Genomic DNA, 15,825 nt, shown 5'->3' with positions numbered 1-15,825 from the left:
TAGATTGATAGCAGTACAGCCATTGGCTCCTGCTGCGGTCAATCAAATCCAATGACACGGGCGTAGGGGCAGAGTCCGGCATTCATGTCTATGGACGCAAGTGCTTGAAAAAGGTAACCCCCTTGGGAAAGCGCTTCCCAGAGGGAGTTATCTGATGCGGGGGAGGAGCCCAGACAGCCACCGAGGGACCCCAGAATACGAGGATCGCCCCCGGGGCCACTCTGTGCAAAACAAACTGCACAGCGGAGGGAAGTATGACATGTTTGTTATTTAAAAAAAAAAAAATCTTTGAACCTTTACAACTCCTTAATTGTTTATTGGATTTAGGCATATCAGAATATGTGCATTTGTGTTATGAGGGAGAGTGTGGCCCAAGGAGATCAACACCCTATGTCAAGGTGTGCATAATTATTAGGCAGCTTCTTTTCCTCAGGCAAAATGGGCCAAAAAAGAGATTTAACTGACTCTGAAAAGTCAAAAATTAAAAAAAGTCTTTCAGAGGGATGCAGCACTCTTGCAATTGCTAAGATATTAGGGCCTGAACAGGGGCGGACTGACAATTCATGGGGCCCCCGGGCAATAGAAGATTATGGGGCCCCGGGCTTACAGATGGTCACCATGCCAGGAGGCAGTGCAGAGGCGGGGCAGCTAAAATCTCTGTATTTTCACATCAAAAGCATGTCGGTTTCGGACATTTCAGGGACAGATATAAAAAAAAACACAGATTTTTACATACAGTCCCTGGTTTTACTGAGTCTGGCAACCCTGATGGGGCCCCCTAGTGGCATGGGGCCCTCGGGCAGTGCCTGAGTGCCTCAATGGTCAGTCCGCCCCTGGGCCTGAACACAGAACCATTAAGAGCCGGTTCACACTGGGGCGGCACGACTTCGGGGGCGACTCGGCAAGGCGTCCTGAAGATGACTTCAGAGGCGACTTGCAAAATGACTTCTGTATAGAAATCAATGCAAGTCGCCCCCGAAGTCGTACAAGAACCTTTTTGCGTCGCTCCTATTAGAACGGTTCTATTGAATACAATTGGACGCGACTTGTCAGGCGGCTGAGTCGCCTGACGAGTCGCCCCAGTGTGAACCGGCTCTAAATGTTTTGTTGCAAATTGTCAACAGGGTCAGAGCTCCACCTCCACCTCCACCTCCACCTCAGAAGCCAGCGAGGTGGGGTACTGGTATGGGCTGGCATTATTAAAGATGAGCTAGTTGGACCTTTGAGTTGAAGATGAATTTAAATACAACTCTCAAACCTTCTGCCAGTTTTTAGAAGGCATTTTCTTCAAGCAGTGGTACAGGGAAAAGCCTGCATCTTTCATGAAGACCATGATAATTATGCAGGACAATGCTCCATCACATGCATCCAAGTACTCCATTGTGTGGATAGCCAGTAAAGCCCTAAGGATTAGACATGTGCATTAGTTTTCGTTAGAATGCATTTTCGTCCGAAAATCGGGTTTTTTCGTTATCGTTTTAACAAACGATAACGAAAGTGCAAGAAACTAAAACCGAAAGATCCGACATAAAAAATGCTTTATTTTCGTTTTCGTTGCGGTAAAAATTCGATAGAGAGAGATTCGACATTATAGGGAAAAGATTCGACATCATAGAGAAAAGATTCGACATTATAGAGAAAAGATTCGACACTATAGAAATAATAGATTCGACATTACAGAGAATATATTTCGATTTATGAGAAAATAGATTCGACATTATAGAGAATAGATTCAACATTATTACTAGTCATACAACATTAGAATTCTTGTAGGCGGAATATTCGAACGGAAATGGACGATTCGGTGTAAAGATTCGACGTTCCGTCTAATATTTTTGACCATTACACAGAAACCAACAAAGATTCGACGTTCCGGCGAATATTCTTTTGACCATTCGACAGAAACCAAGTATTATTGGATTTTCGGACGAAAGCTATTCCCCAACGAAAAACGAAATAAATCAAAACGATTTTCGGGAGTAACTAAATAAATGTATTTTCCAAACGAAAACGAAAAAACGAAACAAAATATTCTAGTCTGCACATGTCTACTAAGGATAAAAGAACAATGGCATGGTCCTCTTCCTCATCTGACCTAAACCCTATTGAGAACTTGTGGGTCCTTCTTCAATGGAAAATTTACGGTAATGGAAAACAGTACACTTCTCCGAACAGTGTCTGGGAAGCTGTGGTTGCTGCTGCACTAAAAGTTGATCAACGGATCAAGAAACTGACAGACTCCATGAATGAAAGGCTGATGACGGTGACTGAAAAGAAGGGTGGCTCTATTGATCACCAATTTTTATTGCCTTGTGAAACTGTCAAGCGTTTATTTGTACATTTTGAGTTGTTAATTATTCTCATTTTAACAGATGAAAACAAACAAGCGAGATGGATAATTTTCGTCTTTCATTTAGTTGCATAATAGTTCACACTAAAGTTGCCCAATAATTGTGCACACAGATATTCCCCTAAGAAAAACAAAATCTCACTTTTACTTTCTTAAATATTCAGGTTTGAGAATCATTAACGTTTTGGATTGACAGAGAACACTGTAGTTGTTCAATAATGAAATTGATCCTCAAAAAACACACAACTTGATAATTGTGCACACAGTGTACGTTGTAAAATATCTGTCTGATTCTGCCCAATCACGTGTCCCTCTGTATGTGCTGACCACGGTAATCATGGCTGCTAAATCATGATATTTTGTTTAGATTATGTGCCTCTGTCATTCCACTAGCTGCCCTGAGTCTATCCCTCTCCCCCTCCCTCCCTGCCTGTCAGTTCCAAAGCCTGTGTGTAAGAGCCAATCTTTTACTGATCACCAATTTGGGGGCAGTTCGTCTTTCATCCCATAGACTGACAGGCTTTTTTCTCTCCTGCTTGGACAACTGCATTCTGAAAAATCATCTGCTTTATTGTTGTATTGACATCTTCAATAGTAAAAGCCAAACACTTTGTGAGCTGAATGAGAAGTCAATGCATTTCAAGCCATCTCAGGGCTTACTCATGACCGTTACTCAGAGGACAGTTCTCGAAAATCTCTTGCACTTATCTACCTGCACAGCTCAATTATCTGGGCTAGCCCTGGATTACAGTCAGTGGTGCATTACTGTCTGACCACTGGCATTTTGTTTTACCTCAAAATTTAAGAATATGAACCATAACTCAATGGGATCTGTGCCATAGACCAGTGGTCATCCACACTGTCCTCAGGGCCCACTAACAGGCCAGGTTTGCAAGATAACTGAAATACCGTATTTATCGGCGTATAACGCGCACTTTCTTCCCCTTAAAATCGGGTGAAAATCATGGGTGCACGTTATACGCCGATCCGCGCTGTCTGAGCGCCGCCGCCATATACCGAGCGCAGTACACTTGGGTACACTCGGCTAAGCTCGGTAACGCTCACGTTCACGCCCTGTCCCGCCTCCTAGCCTTTATGCGAGAGTGGGAGAGCTTGGCCGAGCCTAGCCGAGTGTACTGCGCTCGGTATATGTCGGCGGCGGCACTCAGAGACAGCGCGGGAGAAGCGGGGAGGACACCACCAAGGCCGCAGACAGGCCGCAGACGGACGCCGGACCGGACAAGGCCGCCGATGGACGCCGGGCAAGACACTGACGAGGGGGCATTCAAACTGTAAGTATTTCTTTTTTTCCTTAAAATTCCCTTCTAGGTTTGGGGTGCGTGCTATATGCCGGTGCGCGCTTTACCCCGATAAATACGGTACATCACAGGTGATATCATTTGCTGCTCAGTAATTGCAGTATTTTAGTCTGCATCTCCCCAAGGTAATACATAAAACCTGGCCTGTTAGTGGGCCCTGAGGACAGGGTTGATGACCACTGCCATAGACTCATGCTGTTGGGGATCCATTTAACATTCCATATAATTAATGGTGGCTAAAACATTCCAACCTGGGAGATAACCTTCCTTTATAAAAGTTATTCAGGGAGGTCTACTATCAATTTGATCCCACCATCGTTCTGGGTTCTGTTGACTGTGTGGCAAATTTGGCAAGATAGTACACTTTTTTATAAAGTCTTTTTATACTTCTTCTATAGACTAATACGTTTTGTTTTTTCAAACATATCTTTATCTTGTCTACTATTGGTTGTAGCACATTAAAAAATCCCCCATATTCTTGGGTCTCCCCTTGTGGCAAATTCGGAGATACTCTATGCTTTTAAAATATTGATTTATGGGAATTGTGCCGCCACCTTATTTGCATAAGCTCTCCCACCCAACTTTCTTACAACCTGATCGTCAGCCAGACAGTCATCCAAAGTGCCTTGAAACTATCGTTATTATACAAGGGTATCATAAAGCAGTGTTTAGTCTAGTGTTTGTTGGCTTATCCAAGATACTTCTTAATTCATTCTTATCCTTCCTAATCATATGCTTTTATGACACCTAGTCCAGTCCGTTTCATTGAAGTTTTAAAATATTCCCCTTTAAACTAATACTAAAGCAGGCCACATAAATGTGGTGTAGGGTTGACACCTTTTTGTCAAGCCAAACTCAAACACTTAGCGGCGCACAACAATTTTTTATTATTTTTAAACAGAAAAAACATTGTGAACTCTGGAGTTGGGGGGGGGTGTTCTGCTCACCAAGGTCCCCACTTACACCAGTGTTACTCGTCATTCCCCCCAAATCATGGCTCCCAAAGCTCCCTTTACATCTGAATCCCCCCTACCTTAGTGTACTTACTCGTCTAGGGGCAGAAAAGAGAAGGGAGGGAGGAGAAAACTTCAGACAGTGAATGGTGAGCTCACTCACCCAAAAGGATGTAGGCTCAGGCATCGGCACCTTTCACACATAATGTATCTGCTGGTGGCTGAGCTTCAAATTTCCCACCCACACATCACTTTTCAGAGGCACAGCATGCCAGGGATTGGAGTATGGGCAGGCAGGCACAGAAGGGTAAGGGTGGGAGGAGTAACAGACCAAGCCCTCTCTCCTGTCCCATCCAACTGTGCTGGCTCTGGGCAGCGGGAGAGAGTGTCACACACACTCAGCTTAGACAACTGTAGCCAGCTCTCTAGATGGTTGGCAACCCTAGTGATTAGGTTGTGCCCAGGCATACTCGGTCCATGCATATGCCTATGCACTCGGCAGTTACCCGGTTACTTGGAGAGTCACAGTCTGGTCTGTGTTTCAGGCGGTGTGAAACCCAGACACATTATTCAAATCTCGGACTGTCCAGGTCAGTGGTTCTCAACCTGGGGGTCGGGACACCCTTGGGGGTCAAATGACGATTTGCCAGGGGTCACCAAATCCTGGGCTGTTCCTGATGCCCACGTTGCTCTCCCTGCCTTTTCGCAGCCACCCAGCAGGGCTGTTCCTAAAGCCCACAGCCACCCATTCAGTTCACAGCATGGCTGGGGGGCAGAGACTAGAGGTCAGCAGACTGGTGAGGAATGTGAAGTGGGAAAGGCTGGAGGAGACCCTATCTCCTGATTTCAGCATAGGTGTCACTGCTATGAGACACCACAAAGTCGAAGACACAGCGAGCAACACTACCTGTGATTATAGTTGCCATTATAAGTCCCCACTACAATTCTCAGATAAGCAGTTGGCCTTGATCAAAAACACCTAAATTGGCCGATCAGAAATATATCCCCAGCACTGCCACTCATTCCAACTCTGCCCAGCACTGCCACTGATCCCACCCCCCACCAGAACTGCCACTCGTCCCACCCCCCACCAAGGAGTAAGAGAAAGAATAAAAATAGAGAATACATGGAAGGGAGAGGAAAAGAGAGAGCGGAACAAAGAAAAGGAGAGAAAGAAGAGAATGAACAAAAAAGATGTCTAGAGAGAGGGAAGGGGGGGAAAGAAAACAAGAAATTAGGATAGTGAGAGATAAAAGGGAAAGAAAGGAGAACAAAGATAACAGTGGCACATCCTAAAATGTACCAGAAGGGGTTTTAATATTGTACGAGTGGAAGGGGCAAATTACTTGTCTTGGGTGCCGACAACCCATGCTACAATTTTTTTTTTTACTGTTAGGATTCCCCACAACTTGGGAAATTTTATCAAGGGGTCACGGCACTAGTAACGTTGAGAACCACTGGTCCAGATGAATCCCAGATGGGTGGCAATCCTAATTGTGTAGACAGTCACTGTCATTTAGAAAGAATGATGGTGGTGCTGGATCCCTAAGATGGTTTTGTTTCCTCCAAAATAGTGTGGAAATCATGGAGTGCACTGCAGTGTCCTTGCTGATGAGCGTGTCTGCTTAGCTGCATGCAATACATGCATTCAAATTTCCTCTTAAGCCCTGGTTCACACTGGGTACGATTTGGAACGATTTGAGATGCGATTTGACATGTCAAATCGCATCTCAAATCGGCGGCAATTGTCGGCAATGGCACTGTCCTAATCAGTGCGACGCCGCATCTGCGATTTCAAAAAGTAGTTCCTGTACTACTTTTTGCGATTTCGGGCCGCGATTTACAATAAATTGCGGCCGAAATCGCGGCAAAATCGCGGCAATATCGCAGCCGCGAAATCGCGGTAAAATCGCGCATTTTACCGCGATTTTGAATTCGCAGCAGTGTGAACCTAGGCTCATTCTTACAATTCACAAACAGTCCCATTTCCTGACATTCTACTTTTAGATCAAGCCTTGATAAAAGGTGGCACCCTTGAGGCTCTAAAACACGCTGGATTGATATACTGATTTCTAATTAAGCTTTTATGGGAATAAACACTTTTGGATTTCAACATTACAGTGGGACGCTCCTGTATTTATTCCTCCTAGATTTCCACCTCAGGTCCTGTAGGGCAGGCAGACACCTGCCAGCAGATAGCTCTTTTGTTGAATGTTAATTAGGTTAGAAAACCTGTTCTGTGATCAGTGCGGTTCTCCCCAGATAGAAGCACTGATGTAAACTTACAGCACTCTAATGATCTACTATCAGACTATCCTGCCTAACTGCAGTCTAATATATAGGGTACCATTCACTAAAGGTTATGGCATGTGTTATGATGGTCAAATGACCGCATGGCGAATGCGATAATGAAAATGTAAATGCACTATTGCTCATATGTGGCGTGATTTAGTGCAAACACTTGTTAAATACCACATAAAAATCATTACAGCCAATCCACAGAAGGAAATAAATAAATGCGATAATTAAGTACTGGTCCAAGCTTGGGATAACTATGGCAATGGTCAGACCCCCTCCCCAGTGATTGGTTTACGAAATAGGCTGGAAAGTGCAAGCTGGAGCAGGTGTCGGCTAGATTTTATTCAGTTGTCCCTGGATGCTGGCAGACAGCATAGCAAAGAGGATGGGGCCCTTTGAATCCAGTCTTCTGGAATTTAACCACCTAAAACTGCCCACCGCAGATATACTGCGGCAGAGCGGCTCTATTGCGTGAAACAATGTACCATTTTGTGCAATAGACACTGGGGGCAGTGAACAGAGGGGGAGCCAATCAGTGGGTCGGGTGGACCCGATGTTCACCGGCAACCAGCGATCTCTCCCTAGAGATGCAGAACGGTGATCTGCCTATATAAACAAGGCAGATCGCCGTTCTGACCGGGAAGAAGATAAGAGATCTTGTGTTCCTGCTAAGCACCCTCCTAGGGTCACACTTAACCCTTTGATTCCCCCGATGTTAACCCTTTCCCCGCCAGCGTCATTAGTACAATAACAGTGCGTATTTTTAGCACTGATCACTGTAATAATGTCACTGGTTCACAAAAAAAGCGTCCGATTTGTCTGACGCAATGTCGTAGTCCTGCTAAAAATGTCATTACTAGTAAAAAATAAAAATAAAAATGCCATAAATCTATCCCATAGTTTGTAGACTCCATAACGTTTGCGCAAACCAATCAATATATACCAGAAATATGTAGCAGAATACATATTGGCCTAAATTGATGAAGACATTAGATTTTTTTTACATTTCTTTATTGGATGTATTTTATAACAGAAATTAAAAAATATAGTTCTTTTTCAAAATTGGTGCTTTTTTTTTTTGTTTATAGCACAAAAAATTAAAAACGCAGCGGTGATACCACCAAAAGAAAGCTCTATTTGTGGGCAAAAAAAAAGGACATCAATTTTATTTGGGTACAGCATCGAATGACCGTGCAATTATCAGTTAAAGTAACGTAGTGCCATATCACAGAAAATGGCCTGGTCATTAGGGGGTGGTAAAACCTTCCGGGGCTGAAGTGGTTAAAGCAATGCAGAAGGAGGAGATCTCAAGTGGTCCTTTTAAAGGAAACAAGCTTTAGGGAACGCACACTGCTGGAGTAATTCACGAATCCTGATACCCTGTAGAAGTTCAGGTTATCCAAACCACTAGTCATGGAGTTTTATACCCAGCTGAAAGGGTACCTTGAGCCCTCAACCCAGAGAAGCCATGCCATACCAGCCTTGACTAAACTGCTGGCTGCCTTACACTTTTTTGGAGAAACATCATATCAGATGCTTGCGATAACTTACCGCATGTTTTCATGCAGTATTTAAGGCATACTACGGAAAGATAACGCATGCAAGATTTTAAGGAGCATTTCTTCATGAATTGCAGTTTTTTTTTTCAGAACGTTGTGTGTTATTTTAGCGCATACTCATGCGGTAAAATATTGCTTAGTGAATTGTGCCCATAGACAGCTAATGCTTTTTTTTTTGGAGACAAGTGGACCCCTTAAAACTATCAGAAATAGCCATGATGGTACACGTAGCACTGCTCAGGACCAATAAAATAGACATATATGGTATGGGGCAGATCCACAGAGATCTGCACCCACGCAGCGTATCAGAGATAACTTACCCGGCTTTAGTTCGAATCCATAAAGATTTTGCGGCGTAAGTTACGGCGGCGTAGTCTATCTCTGGCGGCGTAACAGCGTGTAATTCAAATTGGCGATTAGGGGGCGTGTTTCATTTAAATGAAGAGCGTCCCCACGCCGAATGAACTGCGCATGCGCCGTCCCTAAATTTCCCGCTGTGCATTGCGCTAAATGACGTCGCAAGGACGTATTTTTTTTTTAACATAGACGTGAATTACGTCCATCCCGATTCACGGACAACTTACGCAAACAAAAAACAAAAATTTAAATTTAACGCGGGAACGACGGCCATACTTAACATAGCAGGTGTAACTATACGCGACGAAATAGCAGCTTTAACTATACGCCGGAAAAAGCCGACTAGAGACGACGTAAAAAAATGCGACGGCCGATCATACGTTTGTGGATCGTCGGAAATAGCTAATTTGCATACTCGACGCGGAAAACAACGTGAACGCCACCCAGCGGACGCCGAAGTATTGCATCTTAGATCCGAAGACGTACGCCTGTCAGATCTAACCCAGAAGCCGTCGTATCTTGTTTTGAGGATTCAAAACAAAGATACGACGCGGGTAATTTGAAAGTACGCCGGCGTATCAGTAGATACGCCGGCGTACTCGCTCTGTGGATCTGCCCCTATCTTTTTAGTAGAAAAAAAAAAGGCAATCTGACAACTTTCTTCCGATTTCAATCTCATTTCAATTTAGTCAAATACAAAAGCCTATAACAATATCCTGTTCAAGTACAAAAGGCAGCAAGACAACTAAACACTCTGGGAAGACACATATTGGCTATTCACTGCGCAGACATGCAAGATCAGTGAATCATTAGTCTGCACAGAAAACCACAAATGTTATGAAACGCCCACTCAGCGGTGACGTGGGCTGATCACCTGAGCGTTGCAAAGACTAACAAAGGCTCATAAAGTGGATGGGCCAGAGTTTTGGGTGTGTCAAGGTACAGATTACATATTGCCCTTGGTCAGCAAGCAGATCAGTCACTGCTTTATCTGTTTGCACTAAACCAACTTTGGGAGGTGTCTGCCCAGCTCCCAGGTGACATTTGTTATGAGCACACATCTTCATTATCATGTCAGATTACTGGCTGGACATCTCAGATTACAGGCTTCTCAACCTAATTAAGGGGTCAGAAATACCATTCTGCTGTCACGGTTTAAATAAAATACAAATCAAAAAAAGAAGTCTTCCTTTATAATTGCTGCCTTCACTTTTTTTCAGTCATGCTCCTACAGGTGACAAGCGTTCATTAAAAATGCATCTTGGCTCGTAATGTAGCTGGAACATTTTATATTTAATTATGCAAGAAAGTAATGATGAGCAGTTAGCCGTGTTTCAACATTTATTAGCTTGGTGATGGCAGAAGAAAGAGATGATTTCTGAATGGCTGCACATTGCTGCCTGGCTTTGTATCATGCCAGCATGTCTATGTGCTCTGGAGACATAGATCATGGAGGAGCAAAAGTCTATAGGCCAAGATACTCCAACAAAGCCCTTCTTCCCTGAGATCAGTTACCAGTGAGGTGTCTGTTGCAGTAAATCTACAAGGGTACTCAACACGCAGTGCCCTCTGATGTGGCCCGCAACCTCTAACCAGAGCTCGGGGACGAAACCCGTTGATCGTGATCTGGGCTTGCCTTCCTGCCAGCCCAGAGCACCAGACTGCAGTGAGGCCGCACCAGAAGCAGACGTCCACAGAGGAAGCAGAAGACGCATAGGTCGATGCTTCCTCTGTTGCGTGAGCTCCTGCAGTGATACCAACTGCACTTTGCCTCTAATCCTTTCTAGCAGCCTGGAGAGCAATGCCAGCAGCAGCTGCTACAGGAAAAAAAGGTCAGTGTAATAAATGACACAGCACACCTAACTCCATAGGAAAGTCGCAGGTTCACTGTGCTGCAACCGCAGTGCTGGAAAACTGCAGCGCATCAGTGTGAAAACAGCCTAAGGCCCCTTTCACGACTTGTACAACTTGTCCTACGATTTGGGACTGCAAAGTCGCATGACAAGTCGTTCCCCATGACAACCATTCATATTAGTACGATTCTTACTTCAGCCCATTGAATATAACTGAAGTTGGGTCAAGGTCAGATCGCCATCTTAACTGATCCAACTTTGGCATGCGACTTGTGCTCTGATGATCTTAAATGGGAACTCCACGCCAAATTAAATAAATAATATTAAACAAAAAAATGGCATGGGTTCCCCCTCCAAGAGCATACCAGGCACTTCGGTCTGGTATGGATTTTAAGGGGAACCCCCACGCCAAAAAAAAACTGCGTAGGGCCCCCCCAAAATCCATACCAGACCCTTATCCGAGCACACAGCCCAGAAAGTCAGGAAAGGGGGTGGGAATGAGCAAGCGCCATCCCCCCTGAACTATACCAGGCCACATGCTCTCAACATGGGGGGGTGGGTGCTTTGGGGCAGGAGAAGCCCTGCGCCCCCCAACCCAAAGCACCCTGTCCCCATGTTGAGGACAAGGCCTCTTCCCGACAACCCTGGATGTTGGTTGTCGGGGTCTGCGGGTGGGAAGCTTATCAGAATCTGGAAGCCCACTTTAACAAGAGGGTCACCAGATCCCGGCTCCCCCACTCTATGTGAATGAGTAGCAGATCCTGACAACCAACAGCCAGGGTTGTCGGGAAGAGGCCCTTGTCCTCAACATGGGGACAAGGTGCTTTGGGGTGGGGGGTGCAGGACCCCCCTGCTTCAAAGTACCCCCCCATGTTGAAGGCATGTGGCCTGGTACGGGTCAGATGGGGGGGGGTACTTGCTCGCCCGCACCCCCTTTCCCAACTGTGCTTGGATAAAGGTCTGGTATGAAATTTGGGGGGTTCCCCTTAAAATCCATACCAGACCGAAGGGCCTGGTATGTTCTTGGAGGGGAAACCCATGATGTGTTTTTTTGTGGAGTTCCCCTTTAAGATCATCAGAGCACAAGTCGCTTGCCAAAGTCAGATCAGTAAAGACAACGATCCGACTTTGATCTTCAGTGATATTCAATGGGCTGAAGTAGGATCAAAGTCGGACCAAAGTAGTGCAGGGACTTCGTTGAAGTCGACACAACTTAGCCATGACTAAGCATTGAAGTTCAATGTGAAACGCGTCAGCTGTTTATTTCCCACTGTATGCTGTTTTTTTGTAGTGCATCCCTTTTTACCCAATAAAGGGCACGTCTTTTTTAGACTTATTGGAGTGCGGCTGTCCATATACGTTCTCTTTCTTTGCATGCTCCATGCATTGCCAGCACCCGTTGGTTCTTGAGTGGACATTGATTGCCGTAGGTGTGCTCACCTGGAGCGGCAGTCTCTCCTATCGACACAACTTGAAGTCGTACTAATATACTTTACATTCTGTTTTACACTTGGACAAGAGGGGCGACAGAGTCCTTGTAAAATGTAAACAAAGTCAGTGTTCACATTAGCGTCATCTACTTTTTGCTGTGATTGTAAATAAACAGTGAGTGAACATCCAGTGGGGACTGGTCTCACAGAAAATGATTATCCTGGTCGTCGTGTGAAATCTTCATAATGCTATTTAAAATAAAAAATATGAAATCCTGACCTATTTAATTTCATTGTGGACCTGGAGCCGTTAGCAGAATCATACCCTTTTCACGACTGCGCATTAGCCAAATGACAACCGGTCACACATTTTCGGGAGGGTGTCTATTGACGTCCTCCCGTGATCACAATTCCCGCACACCCCCTGCGGCGCGCATGGGGAGCCCTCTGTGATTGCTCTGTCCTTCGGACACAGCTAATCACAGATCAGGGTAAAGAGCAAACCTCAGCGGCTCTTTACCATGTGACAAGCTGTGCCCAATATTTTGTAAACAGGATTTGCCAGTTCTCTCTTCGTGTGCGGTTAGTGCTCATCAGTGTCGCCAATCAGTGCCCATCAGTGTTGCTTGTCAAAGATGCCCATCAGTGCTGCCCATCAGTGCTACCCATCAGTTCAGCCTCATCAGTGCACATTAGTGAAAGAGAAAAAATGTTTTAGTCTTTTCGTTTGTTTAGCAAAAAAAAAAACCAGCGGCGATTAAATGCCGCCAAAAAAAGATCTATCTGTAAAAAATAAATAATAAAATGATATAAAAAAAACGGATACGAGTACAGTGTTGCATGACCGTGCATTTGTCATTTCAAAGTGCAACAGCGCTGAAAGATGAAAATTGGCCTGAGCAGGAATGGGGTAAAATTGCCCAGTAGGCAAGTGGTTAAGTGGCCCTCGCTCTTCAAAAGGTTGAACACCCCTGATCTACAAGCTTACCAATTACCACAGATTCCTGTCAACTGATCATCCATGATGCCTAACCTACACCATAATTTGAAGTGAATTTCCACACCAGGACCAGGATATAGATAAATGTTCTCCATATCGGATTGGTTTCACTTCTGTCAGGAAGGCACAAAAGACACCATATCATTTAGAGATTGGAGATGTAGCAATTGCAAAACTACATCTGACATCAAAGAGGTCCTGCTGTCATCCTATATTGTGGGTTAAGAATGATTATACTGTAAGGGCTCGTTTACACTTGCGGTCAGTGTGCAGTAAAGACAAGACGTTGAGACACGTTCTTTTACATCCCTTGACTACTTGTGACAAAGGCAGCCAGACTGGGCTGTATACATGCCAAAAATGATCCCATCTGTCGCGATCGGCGGGCAGTACCACCATTAAACGTGACCCATTCAAGTAAATAGGGTCATACTGCACCCACATGTAATGCATGTGGTTGCAGCAGGGTAGTGAAGGAATTACATATTGCCTCCTCTCGGCCTGTAAAATGCCTCTAAAAAGTAATCCACCATGGATTGCTTTTTGGATGGGTGGCAAGGGCTTTTACTGCCAAGGACCCCCCCAAGTGATGTACCTAAATGTGACTCAGTTCACACAATGGCAGGACATTGTGGCCCAGTGAGTCGAATGCTTATTGCAGTGCTTGAGCCAGGGTTGCCTATTTTTTATATGTTTCATCTGGCAGAGTGACTACGTTGGAGACAGAACATTCCCTGCAAACTTTACTGCTTTGGACAAAGGTGTGAATATGGTCCCAGAGATTGAGATGCTCGATTGTATTTTCTCAACCAGTCACGATTTTGTATGATAAAGCTCCAGTCTATGGCAATCTATATTTTTATAGTCCACTGCCCGTATACGGTGAAGATTTCTTCTGTAATTTTAACATTTGAGGGTTTTCTACCGTAAAAATGGAGAGAAAATCATGACATGACCACATCTTGGAAAAATGACCATCCCTAGTCTTTTTAAAACGCTTTGCACTGGCCTGTGGGTGTAATAAGGTGGAGCCAGCACATCAGTGCTGCAATGCCCACTCAATAGAAATTGACATTTAGTAGCATCACGCCTATCCAAACTAATACACACAGCTTTTCCTATAAGTAAACAGTAGGTCATGCTGTGCGTTACATGTCCCATGTTTGCAGTCCCAGTTCACACTGCACACTGAGTTTTCCTCCATACTTATTACTGCCTCTGCATAAGTGGACAATACAGCCCACATTATCATCCTATACAATAAGCAGCATGGAAAGGCAGTTGTACTCGCTAAGAAACCACTGCATTCACAGAGAGCGCAACACAACAACTTATAGTACACCTGCAGTTCCTAAACAGGATTCAATGTGAACAGGATCTGAAGTAATTCTCATCCAGATGAAATTGGCTCTATAGAAGTCATATGCACCACAAAGTGGCAAAGCAGCTGTGAATGACACCCCCTTAATCTCAGGGGGCATGTTTAAAGCCTCGTACACACGATCAGTCCATCCGATGAAAACGGTCTGAACAGGGGTCAAGTCCTGGGAAAAAAAGTGTGGGAACTCCCACCCAAGATCCACTCCCCCACCAAAAAAAGACATTGCGGAGGTCTGCCACGAGTTATCGCGGGAGTTAGAAAGAACTTTAAGCAAGTTCTTTCTAAATCCCGCGATAACTCGCGGCAGACCTCCGCAATGTCTCCTGGGAACAATGACAAAGCTCCCAGGAGACATTGCGGCATCGAGGAAGTGACGGAATACCCACGCACTACCCAATGAATCCATATACAGGAAGCGGCCAGTAACATAAAGGATTACTAAGGTTCGCATGCCCCTGACAGTGACTCGAGCTGGGAATCGCCGCTTAGTGAAGGATTGGCTCGGCTGCTCTTGTCCTGCAAAGGGAACTGCGTTCCTGCTGTGAAAAAAGTACAGGAACTCCGCTCCCACGCGTTCCCGCAGGACTTGAGCCCTGGGTCTGAAGGACAGTTGTCTTAGGTTAACCGACGAAGCTGACTGATGGTCCGCCGCGCCTACACACCATCAGTTAAAATACCGATCGTGTCAGAACGCGGTGACGTAAAACACAACGACGTGCTGAAAAAAAACGAAGCATGCGTCGACTTGATTCAGAGCATGCGCGGGGTTTTAACTGATGCTTTTGCATACTAACGATCGGTTTTGACCTATCGGTTAGGCGTCCTTCGGTTCAATTTTAAAGCAAGTTCTCATTTTTTTGACCGAAGGTTAAATAACCTATGGGGCCTACACACGATTGGTTTGGACTGATGAAAACGGTCCTTCAGACCGTTCTCCTTTGGCGATCCTATCATGTGTACGAGGCCTAAGGGCCCTTTTACACGTACGGACAAACGGTCCGTTTTTTACAAGTCCGTTTACGGACTTGTAATGTATCCCTATGGGATTGTGGTCGTTAGCAGATGATGCATCCGCTAACGTCCGTAACGATCCGCCTCCGCAAAGATCTGCTTTTTCAGACGGAAGAAAACACAATTTTTCTTCCGTCTGGCGGAACGGATCGGATGAATACAGACACACGGTCCGTATTCATCCGATTCCCCATAGGGGAGAGCGGAGGAAAGACAGGGCGGTCTCTGCACAGTGTGCGGGGACCGCCCTGTCTGCCGACAGCTCAGCGGGGATTTACGGATGATCCCCGCTGAGCCGACGGACACACACGGGG

General features: G+C 45.2%; 1 protein-coding gene across 5 annotated transcripts in view; it reads right to left on the bottom strand.

Annotated features, from left to right (window-relative positions):
- ELF1 (E74 like ETS transcription factor 1) overlaps nucleotides 1-15,825 on the bottom strand; it is a 205,609-nt gene that overhangs the window by 39,130 nt on the left and 150,654 nt on the right. The window lies entirely within an intron of this gene.

Source organism: Rana temporaria, chromosome 2, assembly GCF_905171775.1.
Source record: "Rana temporaria chromosome 2, aRanTem1.1, whole genome shotgun sequence".
Taxonomy (NCBI): Eukaryota; Metazoa; Chordata; class Amphibia; order Anura; family Ranidae; genus Rana; species Rana temporaria.
This window is presented reverse-complemented; position numbering and strand designations above follow the sequence as displayed.